At 33.9% G+C, this 18,768-nt stretch overlaps 1 non-coding gene across 1 annotated transcript; it reads left to right on the top strand.

Annotated features, from left to right (window-relative positions):
- Window positions 1-14,066: 14,066 nt before the first annotated feature.
- On the top strand, window positions 14,067-14,173 carry LOC124899011. The gene has a single exon (XR_007056149.1). It is a non-coding gene; the product is annotated as a small nucleolar RNA R71 (small nucleolar RNA).
- The last annotated feature ends 4,595 nt before the right edge of the window (window positions 14,174-18,768 follow it).

Genomic DNA, 18,768 nt, shown 5'->3' with positions numbered 1-18,768 from the left:
AGTCATAGTGTTTTCCCTTGAGCAATGAGAAGGAGGACTGAAAACTTTTCAGATATTGAACATATTTGTCATATTTCATATTGTCACTTGAGTTCAATGTTCAAATTATAGACAACTCTTAAATAAAATAAACAACTCAAACAAAAATTACCATATAACGCATAAGTTCAACACATAATAAATATAAAACAAAAGTCATTCTAGGAGGAATACTAAGCCTTAATAAGCATTCCAGGCATAAAGATTTGAGCTCCTAACACACGAAACATGATAGTGATAGAACATAATGTCAAATTTGCAATTGTGATTCTAAAGAAGATAAGAAAGATAGGAAATGAGTAAGGTCGATCTTTGTTGAACATCAGATTTGTTGATTCATACATCATATTGTTGATTCATCCAACTTCGTATAGAAAAATGATGAAATAGGGAAAAAATATTTTATTATAATGAGACCGAACTCATTAAATGAGTACCTACATATCTTTTATATAGGAGAATCAGGTCGACCATAGTTTACATTACAAAAGCAAGGAAAACGTAAAAGAAAACTAAAAATTGTAAAACTTAAATGAATTTCAAATATTTGAGAGTATGGAGAGGAGAATCAACATGATATCCTCTACACTAATGTCAAACCCTTGCAAGTCAAGCCTAGTAAATCAATCATCATCATGATTCAGCTTCCTCACACTTATCACTTTGGTATCAGTCAGTGCTTGAATTTTGCCTTTCAAAGTTTGACACTTTTTTGTGGTGTGTCCTTTCATACCTGAATGATAAGCAAAATATTTAGAATGATCAAGCCATGGTGAATATGTATCAATGACAAATGTGGGAATCAGAGTGATATAGCCAGCCATCCTCTATCTCTCATAAAGTTGAGTTATGGGCTCAACCAAAGGGGTATACAGTCATGTTGGATTTTTCTAAAGCTTATGTCGAGGTCTGATGGATCGGTTGGATTTTTGGTTTATTGGGGGATTTTGATAATAAATTGAAATGTAGTTTGATGTTGGAGCAACGAATGAATATGGGTACGAAATAGTTTGTGGTGGAGATTTTGTGAAGGATTGGAGATAATAGGCTTGGACATAATTAGATGTTGGAATGATTTTTGGAGATGGGTACCATATCAGTTGAGGTTGGGGTATGCTTACTTAAGGATTTGGAGGTTTTGATGTCTCATCTAAGATCATTTTTCCCTTATCTATCTTGGTCTCATTGCCAGCTTTCTCTTTAGCTTATTGTCGAACCGCCTAAGGAAGTCAGTTGCCAAATGGTCCCAAGAGTCTTTCTCTGCATACCATATCAATGCAAGACCATTAAGTGAACTAACAAATAGATTATTCTTGAGAACATCACTTTTCCCTACAACTTCTAGTTCATCAAGGTACGCCTTTAGATGGGAATGAAGGTTTCCTGACCCATCATATAATGGAAAGTTCAAACCCTTAACTCTCTCTTGTATCCTTCTGTTGATTTGGATGACTTATTCATTTTGGGCTATTAAGATGATCCTGCCTCAAGGTTAGGAACCTGTCCTTCTGTATCCTTATCCTTACTTATATTTGTCAACTCACTAAGTGCTCTTAGCAATGTAATTAAATACAGACTTGTAGGTATGTGTGTATCAAGATCAGGCATAGGTGAAGTTGTCAATATAGGAGACTCCATAGTGTGGATGGGAGTGCTAATGTCTGATTTAGATAACGGCTATAGAAAACTGGTGGGATCTCAACTGAACCTCAAAGATCAGTCATTATTCCACTAATTCTCTCAATTCTTTTTTCTAGCCTTCTGATGCTCGACATAACTTTGTTTTGATTTAACCCCAAACTCTCGTGCTTAGCTTCGCTATAGATAAGATTGAAACACATTGCTTGACTGGTCATTTCTGATGTTCAAATCTCGTCAACCTTAGAAGAAAGGATTTATAATAAGGAACAGAGAGTATGCATGGGAGTCTAAAATAAGTATTCTACTCATTTAAAAATATTGAGTCATTTTCACTCGAAATGAGGAGAAGTTATGAGAGCTCTATACAACTTAGAGGTTGTGAAAGCTAGAGTACGACATAAGTGAGATAGTATCAAAAGGATCATGTGAGACATAGTATGTAAGAGTTGAAAGTATTAAGAAGAGGATGTCCTAGAATGATGAGTTGCACTAAGAGAATACAGATGAAACTAAAACCCTTTATCAAAGCAAAAGTTAAGCCTAAAGATAATTAGTATACTAGCGGATAAGTCAAGAGGATAAATTAAAGGGCAGTTTTGAATAGGTCTTATGAGTGTATTGTAGGGTCTTAACATGACAAGAATTTTAAGAGTAAAGATCTCTAAAGTGAGGGACACAATGGGAAAAAAGTGACTAAGACAATAACGAAAATAAAAAGATAGGTAATACATCCATAGGAATGCAACACATAGCAAATAATTATGAATCCTTTTGGGTCATGAACCCTTTTAGACTTTGAATGAGACTGACATTCAATGCATTAAGGATGTCAAGGCATTATACGTTGAATGGGACGCATATTCCTTTGTAAAAAAAATATGTAGCCATGATGTAACGGACCAGGGTTGATTTATGATATGGTTTCCTCGAGTGGACAACTCGAGATTAGGAGGGTTTATGACTATCGAGGCACCGTTGATCGACCGAACCACAAGGCATTTCTTGAAGGGTGTTTTAGGAGAGATCATCCATGCAACTACGCAACCATTTGTAAAAAGAAAATAAATGATGTTCCAAGTAGAGGAAAGTATGAGCAGAATGCTAGTTATATAAAGTAATAACACATAGCACATAGCAACATACAATAGCATGCTTTATTAATATACAAAATAAATTTCAAAATACATAACCAATCAAAGAAAAAGTTGAGAAGAAATAGACATAGAGAAACATGAATAACACATAAAAGGGAAAAAGAGATGGGACTAACATGTATAAATGAATCATGATATAAACACTAAAAGAGAAAGAGAGAAATTAATTATGAAAAAATAAACAAACAAAGTGAAAGAATCCCACATAAAAACACAAACTCATAATGGTTAGAACCTAAAATCCCCAGTAGAGTCGTCATTCTGTCGTGTCCTAATTTTCTCGTGAAAAGGGGAATTCAACGTGACCACTCTTTTTGGAATTGTTTTGAGGAGAATGTGAAGAGTCACCACCTAATGAATTAAGGTGCTTTAGGGCACCGGTATTGGCCAACTATAAACCTATTTTGTTATTTAGTCTTCGTTCACCTGAAATTCGGGTAAGGGTTCAGGTTACCTCAAAAGAAAGGTGTTAGGCACCTTCGAGGTCCACAAAGGTTGTTCTCTGTCAAATTCATACTTTATGTGGGGATTCTATGTGATCAAATAAAGGTCTCTTATTTTTAACTTAATTGTTAACTAAGTGATAAAATAATTTATAAACAAACACATGTTATTTTATCGTTTCTAATTACTAATTATCTAAGTGATAATAGTCAAAAAAACATATAAATTAAACAAGCAAGGAGAGAGAAGTAATATAAATTATAACAAAAGGGACTGCTTATGTAATAAATTAACTACCCTAAATAAATAAACATATAAAATAAATAAAAGAATAAATTCAAAAAAAAACAAAGAAAGGAAAGTTTTGATTTCATTCGGATTAGAACCCCATCTTGTTTAATCCTTATCTGACCCACTGACCAAATTCTTATACTAGTAATAATGTCAAATATCGTGTAATGTCTCTGGAGATCATCACTTCCGAATGACTACCCACCCCACCCCACCTAGGCTGGTTGTTAACCTAAAGGCGTACTAAAAAAAGGATAAAACTAGCATCTCTAGTAAATCCTATCATCCCACCTATCTTCCAAGAGGTATTGGTCTTTACTAATTCGAATTTGTTGTTTAGACAAATAATTCTATATTTTCCTAAGACTCAAAGCACGTAACACATCCGACAGCATGTAGCACGTAATAATCTCAAATATGCCTCTTGGTTAATTAAAGTTAATTAATGTGATTAGCATGCAAGACGAGAAATCTTTTTTATCATTAACCTATAGGCATGGTATCTAAGTGATTGTTAGTATGATGAAAGATAATTATTAATTAAAAACAATGTTGTAAAATTCATTGATAATAAAAAGACATGTCAAAATGTGAGAGAATAAGAACATTAATTTATTATGTAGAAGATAGTTAAGCATGCTGTCTAAGTGGAAAGCAACTGTTTATTGACGGAAAGTAATTGTCAAATCGTAAAAAAATAATATTGTAAGGTTGTTAAAACAATGTATGTCAAAATAAAGTAAATATGTTGAAGTGTGATGCCCGTTAATTTTGTTTGAAACATATTATAAACTAATGATGGTGTAAGAAATTACAAACACATGTTGGAAATTACTACAAAATTTTAATACTGAAAAGTCCATTAATATGCTGAAAATACATTTTTTATAACGCTGAAAGGTGAATTAACATGCCAGAGCTTAATGTTTATGCGCCAATAAAAAATAGTTTTAATATGCTGGAATTTAACATCTACATGCTGAAAAATAGTTTTAACATGGTTTAATTTAATTGTTTGATGTGTCGGAGAGTGCTTTAATGTGCTACATATTACTTTTAAAATGCAGAGATTTAATTAATGAGCTAAAGAGATGTTGTTTGAATGAGGAAAATTAAAACATAATCGTTGAGCATGTGAAAAAAATATATTAAAAATGTTGTTTGTGATATGTCAAACTTTGTTAATCATACCAAAGTAAATAAATACATTGTAAGCTAAGTTGACATATTTTGATAAGGTGAAATTAGTTAAACTCCTAAATTCATAATTTCTAAGTGATAAGAGATTTAATTAATGAATTCTAAATTATATTTACCTAGGTGATTCACGTAGCACATAAAGCACGTAGACCTAAGTTGTGTTAGCCAATGTGATTCATACAACACATAAACCCCGCCCCCCGAGCAGTCCCTAATTTTTTCATTACATCAAATAGTGTTTGTACAATAATATTAAAGGATCATGGCTAATAAAAGACTAATAAAATAAAATAATAGACTAATGAGAAGGAAATAACACCCATCCCAAATCCCTGATGAGTTTTTCGATCTCAAAATATCACTTAGAACCTGTCACATATGAGCAAAAGAGCGGGGCAAGCACAAAAAGATATACTCTATTATACAACTACATTGTCTTAAATAAAGGAACAAGACATAGTAGACAAGCACAACATAATTATTTCCAATAGACATGCTTTCTATGCTTTGCTATCACAAATGCTACAGAATAAGAAAGAATACATCGATAGAGACTAACCAATTAGGCACAAAGAGATAATAATAGAACCCAAAGCAATTGCAGTAAGGATAAGACCAGATGTTTCTTTGAAATCCAAAGTGCCAAAGAGCTTCAAAATATTTTTAGAGAAAATAGAGGGAGTAGTAGCAAAGGAAAAATCTGCATCTTGTCCCTCCTTTAAAGAATGGGGAGAGATTATTTATATAGTAAAAGGGTTTTGGAAAATAAAGAAAATAGGAATATTTTTATCAATCAAAATAATATTTTATTAATCAATCAAGAGAAATTTTCCCTTAAAAGGTTGAATTAGTTAAGTGAGAAAATCATGTAAAATTTAGTCAAAGGAAAATAAAATAGGAACAAAATATTTAGAAAAATCAATCAAATATATTTTCCTTAATAGAGACTAAATCAGATATTGAATCAATCATTCCATGGTTACCATAAATAAGTACCCAAAATCAGTCCACATCAAAATAAGAAAATCATTCATTTAAATTGATAAAACAATGGCATTACATATGGAAACAAAATATATCTAACTAATTAAAAGAAATCAAAATTTGGGGTAAAGTGTGAAATAATAAAGCCATAGATCATATTCAAAGCTTACCGAAATTACTAAGTACAAAATTTGATTCAACTCATCAAATTATTCACAGAATTAGCCACAATATAACACAATCAAACGTTCTTGACCAAGATATCTAAATGTCAACTCTGCCCTAGCTGTACAAGTTGAATTCCACTAATATTAATCAAATCAAAGAACAACAGTTTCGGAAGTCTAAAGTAATTAACAACCGAATTACAATTTAAGAGAAAATAAAGGCATTTCACATATATGAACATGAACATGTATATAAAGGAATTGAATCATAAATTCAAATTCAAACATCATGAAGCTTTTAATCTAAGAATCTGATTCAGATAATTCACAAACAAAGCAAACAAACATGCAATTGAAAGTATTAAGATATTAAATCGGACCAAAATCTCAGTGAAGTTCATCGAAAACCCCACCAATCATCAACACAGATGAGGACATAACGGTTGAGAGAATGGCTGTTGGTGTTGGTTCCATCGGCTGAAGTGGCTAGCGGTGGTTGGTTTTTTATTGTAAGGCTGCTTCTCCAGTGGGAGTCACCGGTGGTGAGTGCCTTTTTGAATGATGCTGGTTGGGACTTGGGGAGGCTGGTAGCAGTGGTTCACCAGAGGATTCTCCACTAGCCAGTAAATAAAGAGAAGGAGATGACGGTGGTGCTAGTTTGAAAGGAGCAGTGGTGGTGTCGAGATATTAGCATCGTTGACTGCGTAGTTATTGGGGTTTGTGGCTGAGGAAGCTAGTTTGCCAAAGAGAGGAGGGAACAGGGAAGGAGACGGCTGGTCATGGTGGACTACCCCGCAGTGGCAGTCGTGGTGGACTACCTCGCGGCGGGTTTTGCGTAGAAATGAGGATTAGGATTGTATATTTATTTAAAAGAAATGATAAGGGAATTTTGATCTCAGTTGTTAGATCAATATTGATCCACAGTTGAGATTAAAGGATTATAAAAAATCAAGAAGAAATGAATTAGAATTGAGTTAAATGTGTCTAGAATTGTAATAAACTGAATAAAATTAGGCTAAAATTGTTATAATCTTGGCAAAATCAGGCTAAAAGCTAAATGATTTGGAAAAAATTAAAATCAACTTAGGCTACGACTTAATAAATGTAACAATAATGTAGAATAAATAATATAATTATTTTCATATTACCCACAAAAATTGCGTAGATAAAAATACGACACATATTATATTATGATAATAATAAAAATAAGATAGGAACCTATAAATTATGAATACTACATTAAAATTTTCGATAATACAATACTAGTAATAATAACAGATGACGTATTTATAAATTGTGAGCGTACCTATTTACAATAATTTAATAAATATTAATAAAATTATGTAAAACATCATATTTGAGTTAGTAAATTATAAAAATGATTCTAAAAAGTAATAAAACAATTTGTACATTTTTTAAAATCATGAATGTGGAATGTCATTATTTATAGGATACAAGAATAATGCATAAAAAAATATTAATATTTAAAATTAAATAATTTTGATAAAATAACAGCCTATGGGAGCGTCGAGAGGTCAAAATTGGGTGTCAATAGGCGTAGGTATAGGGAGTAAGTGCAAGAATAAAATTTCCTACTAGTCAGCTCTCAGGATTTTGGACTTCTAACACTTGGTTTGCCCACATACGGTCGACAAGCATTACTTACTATCCACATGTTGACTTAGTAAGTATTGGGAGTCATTTTTTCAGCTCTTGTTTAATTCTCAAACATGCTTTAGTTATGAACAAGTCGAAAAGTGTCTCATACATCCATAATTGCTCCAATAAGTAGCCAAAAATACCTTTTTTCCCTTTTTATAAACTTAGCATCCAAAACATGATTTCCTGCAAAACATACCCAAAATGTATTATATCTAAAAAAACAACCTTAGAAACCTTCATATTTTTCTCATTTTAAGTGATGAAAGTTCTATATTTCTATAGCACATCAGATACATCTTGAGATGAATCATTCAACAATAAGTATACGCCTTGATCTTCTAGATTTTAGTCTTGGTTGCCATCAAGACTAGTTGTAACATTAGTATGGATTGCGTCTCTTGATTATCATTATTTGTGTGCCCAAATAGCACCTTATGAACTTATTCTCATGTTACCCATATGAACATTCAACAGATAAGTTTCAGTTCTTTGAATTCTCTATAATAAGATTTCGTGGGCAGGACTCAAGTGATTTTTCTCCTAGTTTGGAGTGGATAGAAGGTGTAAAATGGAAAAAAAAAGTTATATTGGGATTTGGAGTCAATGGTATGACTTATGTATTGGTTTATTTTTGGATTGGATAAGACTTTGTTGATTGTATGAGTATCTAGATAGTATTGACGTGTTATGATTTAGATTTGCATACATTAGCCTTTTTGATTCAGTTGGAGGCCAATTATTGGTTGAAGTTGAGTTATGGTTGTTTGGAGTGAAGTAAGAGTGCTGGCTGGAAAATGGATACCTATGGCGAAATCCCTTTGAAATTTTCTCTCTTCGTGGAGGTTATCTGGGAAGTCATTCTCGATGCATGTGGGCCCAGTACCTCATCCCTTTGAACTTTTAAAATTCTTTCTATTTGTTAACTTTTAGGGATAAAAGTCTTTCTAGTAATGGAAATTGTAATGACCCTTCAGGTCATTTCTCATATTTCTGCTTATCTTTTCCATTAGGTCTTCTCCATAGCTTCCCTAAGTTATTTATGACTTACTGGGACTGACGGTTCAGTTATCGGACAATTCATTTATTTTTTAAAACCTATTCCCTATTTAGAAGTCTTCGCTAGTTCCAAATATCCATCGGATAAAAACTTCTATAAAACACTCATAGATATGAATTTTGACTGTCCTAGTAGCTCTAAAATATTAATTTTAGCCTAGGTAGACTTTTGGTTTGGGTCCTAATGCAACTAAGCTCATTTGATCTATTGGTCTAAAAGTTGAAAATTATAAATATAGACGTCGGACCCAAATTTGGCTGAATCAACCTCGGATTGAAAATCCTACTTTGCTAATGCATTTGGAATATCACATTTAGTGTAATTATATAGTTCATTTACCAGAATCGGATTTTGAATGAATCCCAAGTCATCATTGTAAACTTGTACAAATTTCTAAGTTGCTGGTACTGGTGCCATGGTGATCGCTCAAAGATCATAATGATCATACCATGGTGATCATATCAAGGCCTATGGCGATCATGGAATGATGATCACAGTCCACGTATGGCGATTGCAACATCTCTTTGGCTAAGAGGTCTATAAATAAACTCCAATATTACAAATTTGGTCATTTTTCCCTTCATCCTTGGGACCTAGAAACTCTAAATAGGTTAATTAACTCAAAATTAAGTTGTGTGGATGACTTAGGAGCTCGATTATCATCTATTATCATGATTATCAACCGATTTAAGGTAAGATTTCATCAATTTCTTGGTTCTTGACCCAAAACCCCAATATAGCTTAGGGCTTGGTGTTAGCCAAAAAATAGCTTTGTTTTTATCCATTTCTTGTGCGTTATGATTTCTTGTTGATGTATGAATTTTGGGTTGACCTCGAAAATGTGATTTTCGTATATGGGACCCACTTGGGATTTTGGTGTCATTTTTGAAACCAAAGCAGTATCGTTATTCTCGTATTGAGAGTAGACTATGATTTTGACAGTGTAATAGCATTTTGGGGATTGTGAAGTGAAGATGAGCATGTGATGAATAATGTAAAGATTTGCGGTTAGGCTTTGTAGTTGGCTTCTGTCTACTTTTTTTCGTAAGATAATATTGATGTATATTGCATGTGAGTGTAAATGTTAAGTTTGATTATGGGTTGAATGACTTAGTATTGAATATTAAAGTTTGGAGATTAGATAAGGGCTTGACCCGTAAGTTGAAATGCTTAGTATCCTTTTTGAATCCTATTGCCTTCTCCCTAGATTTAACTAATTTGTAGCATGGATACGATATGATGCTAGGTTTGGGAAGTGGTTTAAGTGTTGGAATCATGGCTAGTATGATCAACCTTAGTTGGGCTAGTCTACTAATCTTGAAACCATAATTTGAGTAGAGTTGACTTAAATGCCCATTTCTCTAGATCAACTTCCTATCTTAGGATTAGTTATGGCTTACTTGACATCTAGAAGTTAAACTAGATACCATATCCTAGTTTGGGATATAAATTACCTAAACATGGAATTTGAGTATTAGAAGTGGGTTCTATCGACCCACCTTAGGCTAAGACTTGTGGTAGCCCTTGTGGACTTAGTTGCTGGTGTTAGGCCTAGCTGAGACTATTGAGCCTTTGGAATAAGTTTCCTTTATTTCTAGGTAAATTCTCATAAATTTCCCTAGATTATGATTAATGGCCTTTAGAGATATTATTTCTTTGATATGATAATTGGCCTATAGAGATGACATGCCTTATAGTTATGAGTTATACTTATTGATACATTATGCCTCCTCTATGTGAGATGATTATAGATTTTCTTCATAGCTTATTAAGATGTTATGCCTTATGATTACGCTATGGACTATAGCTATGAGATGATTTACATATACAAGATTATCAATATGAGTTTCAGATATTTATATGGGCCTAACACTGTGATTTTAATGTTGTGATTGTTCAGGACATATTATTAGGCTAAGGGCTATGTTATGAAATTAGTTGGACATCCAGGAAGTAATTGTTATTATAAATAATATGGTTGTAGTTTATGAATATATATATATATATATATATATATATATATATATATGCGTGTGTATGTCTGTGTGTTTGTGTGTGTGCATTTATACACATCTCTTTGGTATGGGACAAAGAAAGATGCTATATGATATTTATGATTCCAATATTTGAATATCGGTGATCCCTATAAAAATTTGGTACATTCATGATTGTTGCATCAATGGTTGATACGATTTTGATTAGATTATAAATTGTTATAGTTACCACTAACAAAGGGTTGAAGCCCACATTCTTCCTTAATAATGGATTTTTTCATAATAATAATTGCCAATCTTTAATGAATAACTTATAGGTAAAGAGTTTAATAATGATATTTTAAAGACTTGACCAATATAAGTTTCGGTCTATGATTTGATACTACTAATTACTCCGATCGGGAAAGATTCCAACCCTTTCTATGCTTTTATAATGATTTAGTCCCAAAGATCACTCCGAGCAATGGATTTATGAACTTATACTCTTTTAGCCATGGATTAAATTCTTGTACCTATTATATATATAGATATGCTTAGGGATAATGTAATATTGATGAAGAGCAATGAATTATAGAAATAAAATCTACCTTTCTTTTCTATTCATGAGTTTTTACTTTAGCCCTCATAAGGCTGCACTTTACTTTAGCCTTCTTGGGGATTACTCTCTATTATTGACATTGATTGGATGTTATGATGATATGATATACCCGACAAGGCTGGAGAATAATATGATGATGTGATAATGTCCGACAAGGTCGAAGGATATTATGATGATCTGATGATACCCAATGAGCTTGGAGGATGTTATGATGACGATGATGGTTTTGGTATTATGAATTCTATTACATTCATACTTGTAGGAACATCGCCTATAACTAATATGCACCTATGTCTATTAGCTGGTATAGTACGACTACATAGATATGGGTGATGACTATGCCTTGTCTTGTTGTATGCTAATTGCACCTTTCGAGCCTAGGGTAGTGGGCGTACGCATAGGCTTACTAGGTATTTGGTTGTCTAGAATAGCTGGTTACTCATGTTGTTATTTATGTTGTTTTATCATTGTTATGTCTAGCTTATTTGGTATCGAGACTTGAGGTATGATTCTGACCTCTTTTATCTTATGATTTACATTATTATGCATGTTTATTTCATGTTCGAACATATGGATTAGAAACCCTGAGGATGTTAGTACTAAATTCTAATAGGATTATAATGAGGCCTTAAAATGATGATTTGATGATCTAGGTTGTGCTTTGAGTTGTCCTTATACATATATGTATGTCTAGCTATATGTAGTTATGATATTAACATGTATCCCTTTCTTCATTTGTTCAGATTGTGTATTCATTTCTTGTCCTTGTATATTGCTATATATTTTTTTTCACACTTTATTTGTGTATTGGCTAGGGCTATAGTAGTATAGTGTTGAGATTTCTGAGTATGGATGGAATAGGTTAGTTCATCCTTAATACTTTCTTAGCCTTATTGTCTTAGTCTCCTGGTCATAAATATGGTAGGCTACTCTTGCTATCTCATTGGCTTGTTATATGATTATTGGGCTCTTGGTGTAGTTTCCATTTTATTTGTATGTTATATATATATTTGCTTTATCTTTAGAGCTCATTTGGCAGTTACCCACTAAGTAACATTTATTTGGTACTCATACTACACTTCTGTAGCCTGAAAATCATAGTATGGGTTATCACCATTGATATGTACATCATGCGGAGCAACCATGGTTTGGAGAGTAAGAGTGAGCTCCTGATGTTTGGAGTATTACTTACCTCCCTCTTATATATTAGACTAGTCTTTATATTGTATTCAGAGATAAGTTATATCAGTGTAATTTATTTTATCTATTACACTGGCAATTTAAGCATCTTGTACACATCAAAAACCTCTACTTTGTCATGCACTCTCATTCTCATCTTCTCTGCTGCTACATCAATTAATGACTGTTCTATTGCTAGGAAGGGTCATCCCAAGATAATTGGAATGACAGGATCAGCTTCAAAGCCAAGAATTACAAGTCCATTGGAAAGATTTATGGTCCCACTTGCACCAAGATATCTTCAATAATTCCATCCAGCCTAGCAAGGGACGTATCTTCCAACTGCAAAACAATAGTAGTAGTCTTGTAACTCCCAATACCCATCTTCCAGTACCAAGATGTGGGCATAAGATCTATTCTAGCCCCTAAGTCATACAATCCACGAGCACTGATGGTCTACCTAATAGTGATCTACAAAGTAAAACTACTTGGATCCTTCAGTTTCGTGGTCAGTTTGTTTTGAATCTTAGACGTGCATTCCTAAGTAAATGCAACTGTAGCATACTCGGTCAACTAGTTCTTGTTTGCCACTATATCCTTCAGGTATTTTGCTTATTTTGGAACACTCTGTAGAATATCAAAAAGAGGAAGATTTACTTGAACCTGCTTTAAAAGATCTAAAAATTTCTTGTAACTAGTCTTCTCTTAATGTTCCTTTGTGTTTGAGGGAATGGTAGAGGAGGAGTCTTCTTTTCCTTATGAGTTTGATCACTTGCAACTTATCTTTGACCTCTTACTCTTTATTGGCCTTAGGATCATCATTAGTGGTTGTGGGACTAACCTGCTCAGGTACCGCCTCCTTTAACTGCAACCCACTTCTTATTGTAACTATATTTACCTATTTTGGATTTGCCTCTATATCAATAGGTAAGGCTCCTTGAGACATTATATTTTGTGCTCTCATAATCTGACCAAATCAAAACTCCAAATTTCTAGTAACCAACTATTGACTCTTCAACTATTCTACAAACTGTGCTTGATTAGCTAAAATCTTCTTCAGTATCTCCTCCATATTACTTGTTTGAGTGGCAGCTTAATTATTCTAGACCTTCTATTGATTCTGTTACACTGGTCCCTTATACTGCTTTGTGTCCTGTGCCTGATTTCCACCCCATAAGAAATTGGGATGGTTCTTTCAATTTTGATTGTACATGTTACCAAAATTTTGCTATCCCTGATAATTTACATTCCCCACATAGTTAATAAATTTGGATTAGCCATACAAGTATTGCTGCATGCTCAATACTTCTATAAACCTCACACCAAGAATTTTCCTGTTGGATTGCATTCACTGTAGCTGCTGCTTGTGGAACCCCCAACTTTATGTTACTAAGATGAGTAAGAAGATGATTTTGCATTGCTACAATTTGCGCTTGTAATGCAGTAAACTGGTCTACCTCTAATACCCCTACATCCTTTTTTGGAGCACTCCTTGAATCAATATGCCAATCAGGATTCCCTTGTGAAATCCTATTCAGCAATATGTACAATCCTCATAAGTCTTCTCAAGAGTAGGTCCACCTGCAGTTGAATCCAAGAGAATCTTGGTATCTGGCTCCAACCCCTCATTGAAAGTATAACAAGAACATCATTAGATAATGATGGTGAGGGTAATTTCTAAGCATATTTTTAAATCTCTCCCAAGCTTGGTAGAGATTCTCTCTTTCTTTCTGTCTGAAACTTAAAATCTCACTTCTCAAATATGCAGTCTTCCCTGATAAAACGAATCTAATAAGGAACTTTGGAGCTAGATCTTCCCATAAAGTGATGGAGAGTGGTAGTTCAGCATATAACCACCTCTTTGCTTCCCTAATTAGAGAAAAATGGAAGAGCCTCAATCTAATATAATGAGTATTTACCCCTCTAGGAATGTAAGTATCTCTTATTTCCAGGAAGGTCTATATATGCTGCTGCAGGTCTTTAAGTGAAAGGCCTGAGAATTTCCCCACTGAATTCAACAATTGCACCATATTCTGCTTCAATTTAAATTGACCACCTAGCTCGGGCTTGTGAATACTATTAGTCACATGGTTCGTAAGTGGGATTGTCACCTCACAAATAGGTCGAGCAACTAGTTGAGCAGGAACATCTGGGATAACCAGAGTTGGGATAGTTCCAACATTTGGATTGATAGGGTTATTTGGATCAACTAGATGAGCCATTTAAACCTATTGAAGGGGATATTTAGCTCTTTGCCTTTGTTGAAATATTAGTTCTGGTTCTACAAAAGGCTCTACCAACTCTTTATATCTCGCCAGTCCTGTAGTCAGCTAATCTTGTAAAAATTTTGCTGCTAAGATCAATTCTTTAACACTTAAACTTATTATCTAAAATAAAAAAATATACAATTTACAAATTCTACTAGTCCCTGGAAATGACTCCAAAAACTTGTTGCGACTCAAACACACATGCAAGTGCATGTGATCATACAAGCAATAATTGGCTTAGACAGTCAGATATCATTCCCACAAATACTAAGCATCTAGAAATCAACCAACTTTTAGTTTTAAACAATAAGGTATTAAGTGTTGCAAAGTATCAAGATGATTGTGAAATTAAGAATAAAAAAGTAAATTAATAAATAAGAAATAACAAGTTGTGACAAAAGAAAGCAAGCAAGTGTTGTAAAATGTAATGATGAGAATTCAATGGTTGAGGTATTTCAAATATTCATGCAAATCTCTATTCTTATCGCAGCCTAATTGGTTGTCGGGTTGTTGTTCGCAAGGTTTATGCTATGATTTGGGTCTCCTGACCTTAAATTTTCTATCTATTGAATATTGCAACTATAACTCTTGCTGAGAAGCAACCATTCATCTAGATTCATAAAGTTATCTTCTTGCAATTGAACTAAGCAAGGCTTCTAGGTATATCCCTATCCTAGATGGTAATTCAAACCCCTTATTTCATAAAAGGATAAGAACCTTGCTCCTTAATTTTTTCATTCTATCCTATGATTCTCCTCCCTGATTCACATAGAAATATAGATTTATTTCAATGGTAGCCACTCATTAAAATAGTAAGATCAAGAAATTAAAAACAACCTAGATGATAATCCAAAAAGAAACTATGATAAAAGAATATCAAAGAGTAATCATGTTCTTGGCCTTAACCCCAGAACAAAGGTGTTTAGCCACTCATGTTTGAATTCAAGATAAAAAATAAGTAATTAATCATACTCAAAATTAATCTTGAAGTAAAGAAGTTCAAAAGAATATCTACGAACCCTAAAAGAGATAATTTTATGCTTTTCCGTCGCTTCTATGCTTACCAAGAGTCCTTGAAATTTTATTCACATTTTCCTTTTATACTAGGCCAAAATTTACCTTGGCGTGGACTTTATCATGCATCACATGCTTCATCTCAGAGAACTAGAGTGTGCGCCGCATGATGTATTCCATAGAAGTAGAGCGTGCATCGCCTTCTAAATGCACGAAAACACTGGAATTTAGTTCTTCAAATCTTTCTAAGGCATTACACCCCTGAAGTGGAGCATGAAATGCACGCAAATCGCATTCTCCCATTGGAATTTGTCTCTAAAATTTTGGCTAAGGCATAGAACACCTGAAATGGAGCATGCGGTGCACGCAAATCACATGCTCCCACTAGAATTTGTCTTCAAAATTCTATCCAAGTCCTGGGACCCCTGAAATAGGGCATGGAACATATGCAAATCGCATGCCCTCCACTGGAAATTGTCTCCATGTATTTTTCTAAGGCAAAACTTCCATTCCTTATGGCTCATTTCTCTACTACCAAATCCAACTTTCCATCCATGCTTTTCGACTACTTTCAATGTCCATAATACTCCAAATAATCAACTCAAAGCGTCAATCATCATGTGTTTCCCATTGTGTATCCAATTTAACCAAAATACATCAATAATCCATCCTGCATTACTAATCATGTCCATTAGCTCATATAATGTAATTGTACACTAAACATAATAAAAACAAACAATTTAGCTTATAAAACTAGGACTATTTTGGGTGATATTGGCGCTGGGACATATAAATATACCCAAGATCAATAAATATGGATATGGAATGTTGTACTATTATTCTAGTTGATTAGTTATCTTATACAACGATATTAGAGAAGATTTAGGTTCAATTCTATACCTTGACTTTAAGTAATTGTCTTACACTATATTGTCCTTATATTATAATTTAGCTCTGTCGGCCGATGATGCCTACTGAGTACCTATGTTTTGGTGCTCATTCTATACTTCTATATCTTTTTGGTGCAGACCTGAGTTCTAGCTGCCATTGTTGAGTCGAGATCTTATGGTGTTGATCATCAGGAGATAGGGTGAGCTCTTGAAGTTTGAGTTGCCCTTTTTCCCTTCTATCCTTATTTTAAATTTTTTATTTGAGACGAATGTATAAGACCATTTAAGACTATTAGATGTTGAGTTGTATTTTCTATTGTTGAATGTAGAGATGCTCTTGTACTAATACTATTAGGTCATGGGATTGGTTTTCGAATGTTAGTTTTTTCTTTGAGTAATGTCTCCTTTATATTGTGTTCTCATATAGGGTCCTTGTTGGACATTTCTACCAAGGTAACCCATTGCATTAGCTCCGAGTTACGATGTTTGCTTACCTACTAGTAGGTTATGGTAGGTGCTATCATAACTCTAAAATTGTGTTGTGACAGAAGGTAAGGTTTTTGTCATGGGAAATGGTTAGGAAATGAATAGGTGGTGAGAACCTTGTGAAGGTTGTAAAGAGGTACTACATGTTTTGATGTATACATCATATCATGGGTATATAAGTTGTAGTCTTAAATGTTGTGGTTGGTAGATATACCAATAGTTGTGTTGGGTACTTAAGATATGTTTGAGGGTTTCAATTATAGTGGTTGGATATGGTTTTTCCATGTCTTTTACTCATGGTTCCCATATTATAATGGTGATGGAAATAGAGTGGTGTTCCGAGATAGAAGTACGGAGTGGAGCCCGGTGGCTAGGTTAACTCCTTTTAGCATTTGATAGGCTTGAACATGTAGGTGGTGCATAGCCAGAATCAAGCTTTCATGGTGGTGTTTCTTGGTAAATTGTAAATCAAATTAGATATGCCCTTTAACATGAGTCCATTTATCTAATAATCTATGTGTTGTGTTGAGGTGAGCTGTGGATGCTCCTTGGTTGGTTGGTTCCTTTGGGTGGTACTGGTATCTCGAGTTCTTTGTCCTCTTACATCTTTGTTTTCTAATTTAGTTAGAGGCCGGAATGAAGGTGTTGGGGTGTACATCTTGTTTGGGTTATGTAGTGATCTTCTCATCTTGGTTTGTGTTCTTTTCCTCTATTTTGGTTGGGGAAAATTTTGATATGTGTTAAGGTGTTATCTTGTGCTTGTCCTTACCCTTACCCGTTATTTAATGATGAATGATCCTAGTGGGGGAGAATGAAACACCCCAAGTCTTGGACCCTTGCAAAATTTACAAGTTTTTAGACTCATTAGGCTTGGTACGACTCAAGGATACTACTCATACCCTTTGGATAAGAGTTAGGGGATGCCTTTAGAGTTCACTAGTGTAACCCCCCAAATATGGTACTCAAAATTCTACATGGTTCTCATGACCCTGAAGCATTATAAGCTAACCCATGACTATATTTGTACTTGTGCACTGTATAACATACTAAATATAATGCGGAAATAAAGGCTGAAAGGACATAAGGTTCAAAACTGCATGACTAATTAAATATAACATCTAGGGGGGGGGGGTTCAATAAAATATCCAAAACTGAAATATTGTCTGAACATACTGTAGTTTGAAAATCCTCTAAAACATAAATGTCTGGATAAGGATTTAATGGGACATGTCCCCAACTACTCCAACTTATAAATTAATTAATGAGATAATAAATAAGTGATCAGGTCCTTGAAAGATGATGACTCACTGCTAACTCTAACTGCTGAGACCGGAATACTCGTGCTTCTGAACCTATGGTATAATACACTATAGCGCAAATGCGTCAGCACTTTGCATGTACTGGTATGCATGGAAGGTAGGCTAAATGCATAGGGTTCATATGCATAAACAATACTGGCTAACAAACTAATATAGATGTAAGAATACATGTATGAATACATCGTAACTATATCTGAGATCGTGATAACATGAATTTACTGATAACTAACATGAATGATAACTGAATTCTGATGACTGATATAACTGCTGACATGAGTGACTGTATCTGATAGTCCTGAATCTAATGGAACTAGCTAAGTTCCATACTATTCTGAGTTGACTGTATCTGACAGTCCTAAATTCCGTAGAACTATCTGAGTTC

The sequence above is a fragment of the Capsicum annuum genome, chromosome 5 (assembly GCF_002878395.1).
Source record: "Capsicum annuum cultivar UCD-10X-F1 chromosome 5, UCD10Xv1.1, whole genome shotgun sequence".
Lineage (NCBI taxonomy): Eukaryota > Viridiplantae > Streptophyta > Magnoliopsida > Solanales > Solanaceae > Capsicum > Capsicum annuum.
This window is presented reverse-complemented; position numbering and strand designations above follow the sequence as displayed.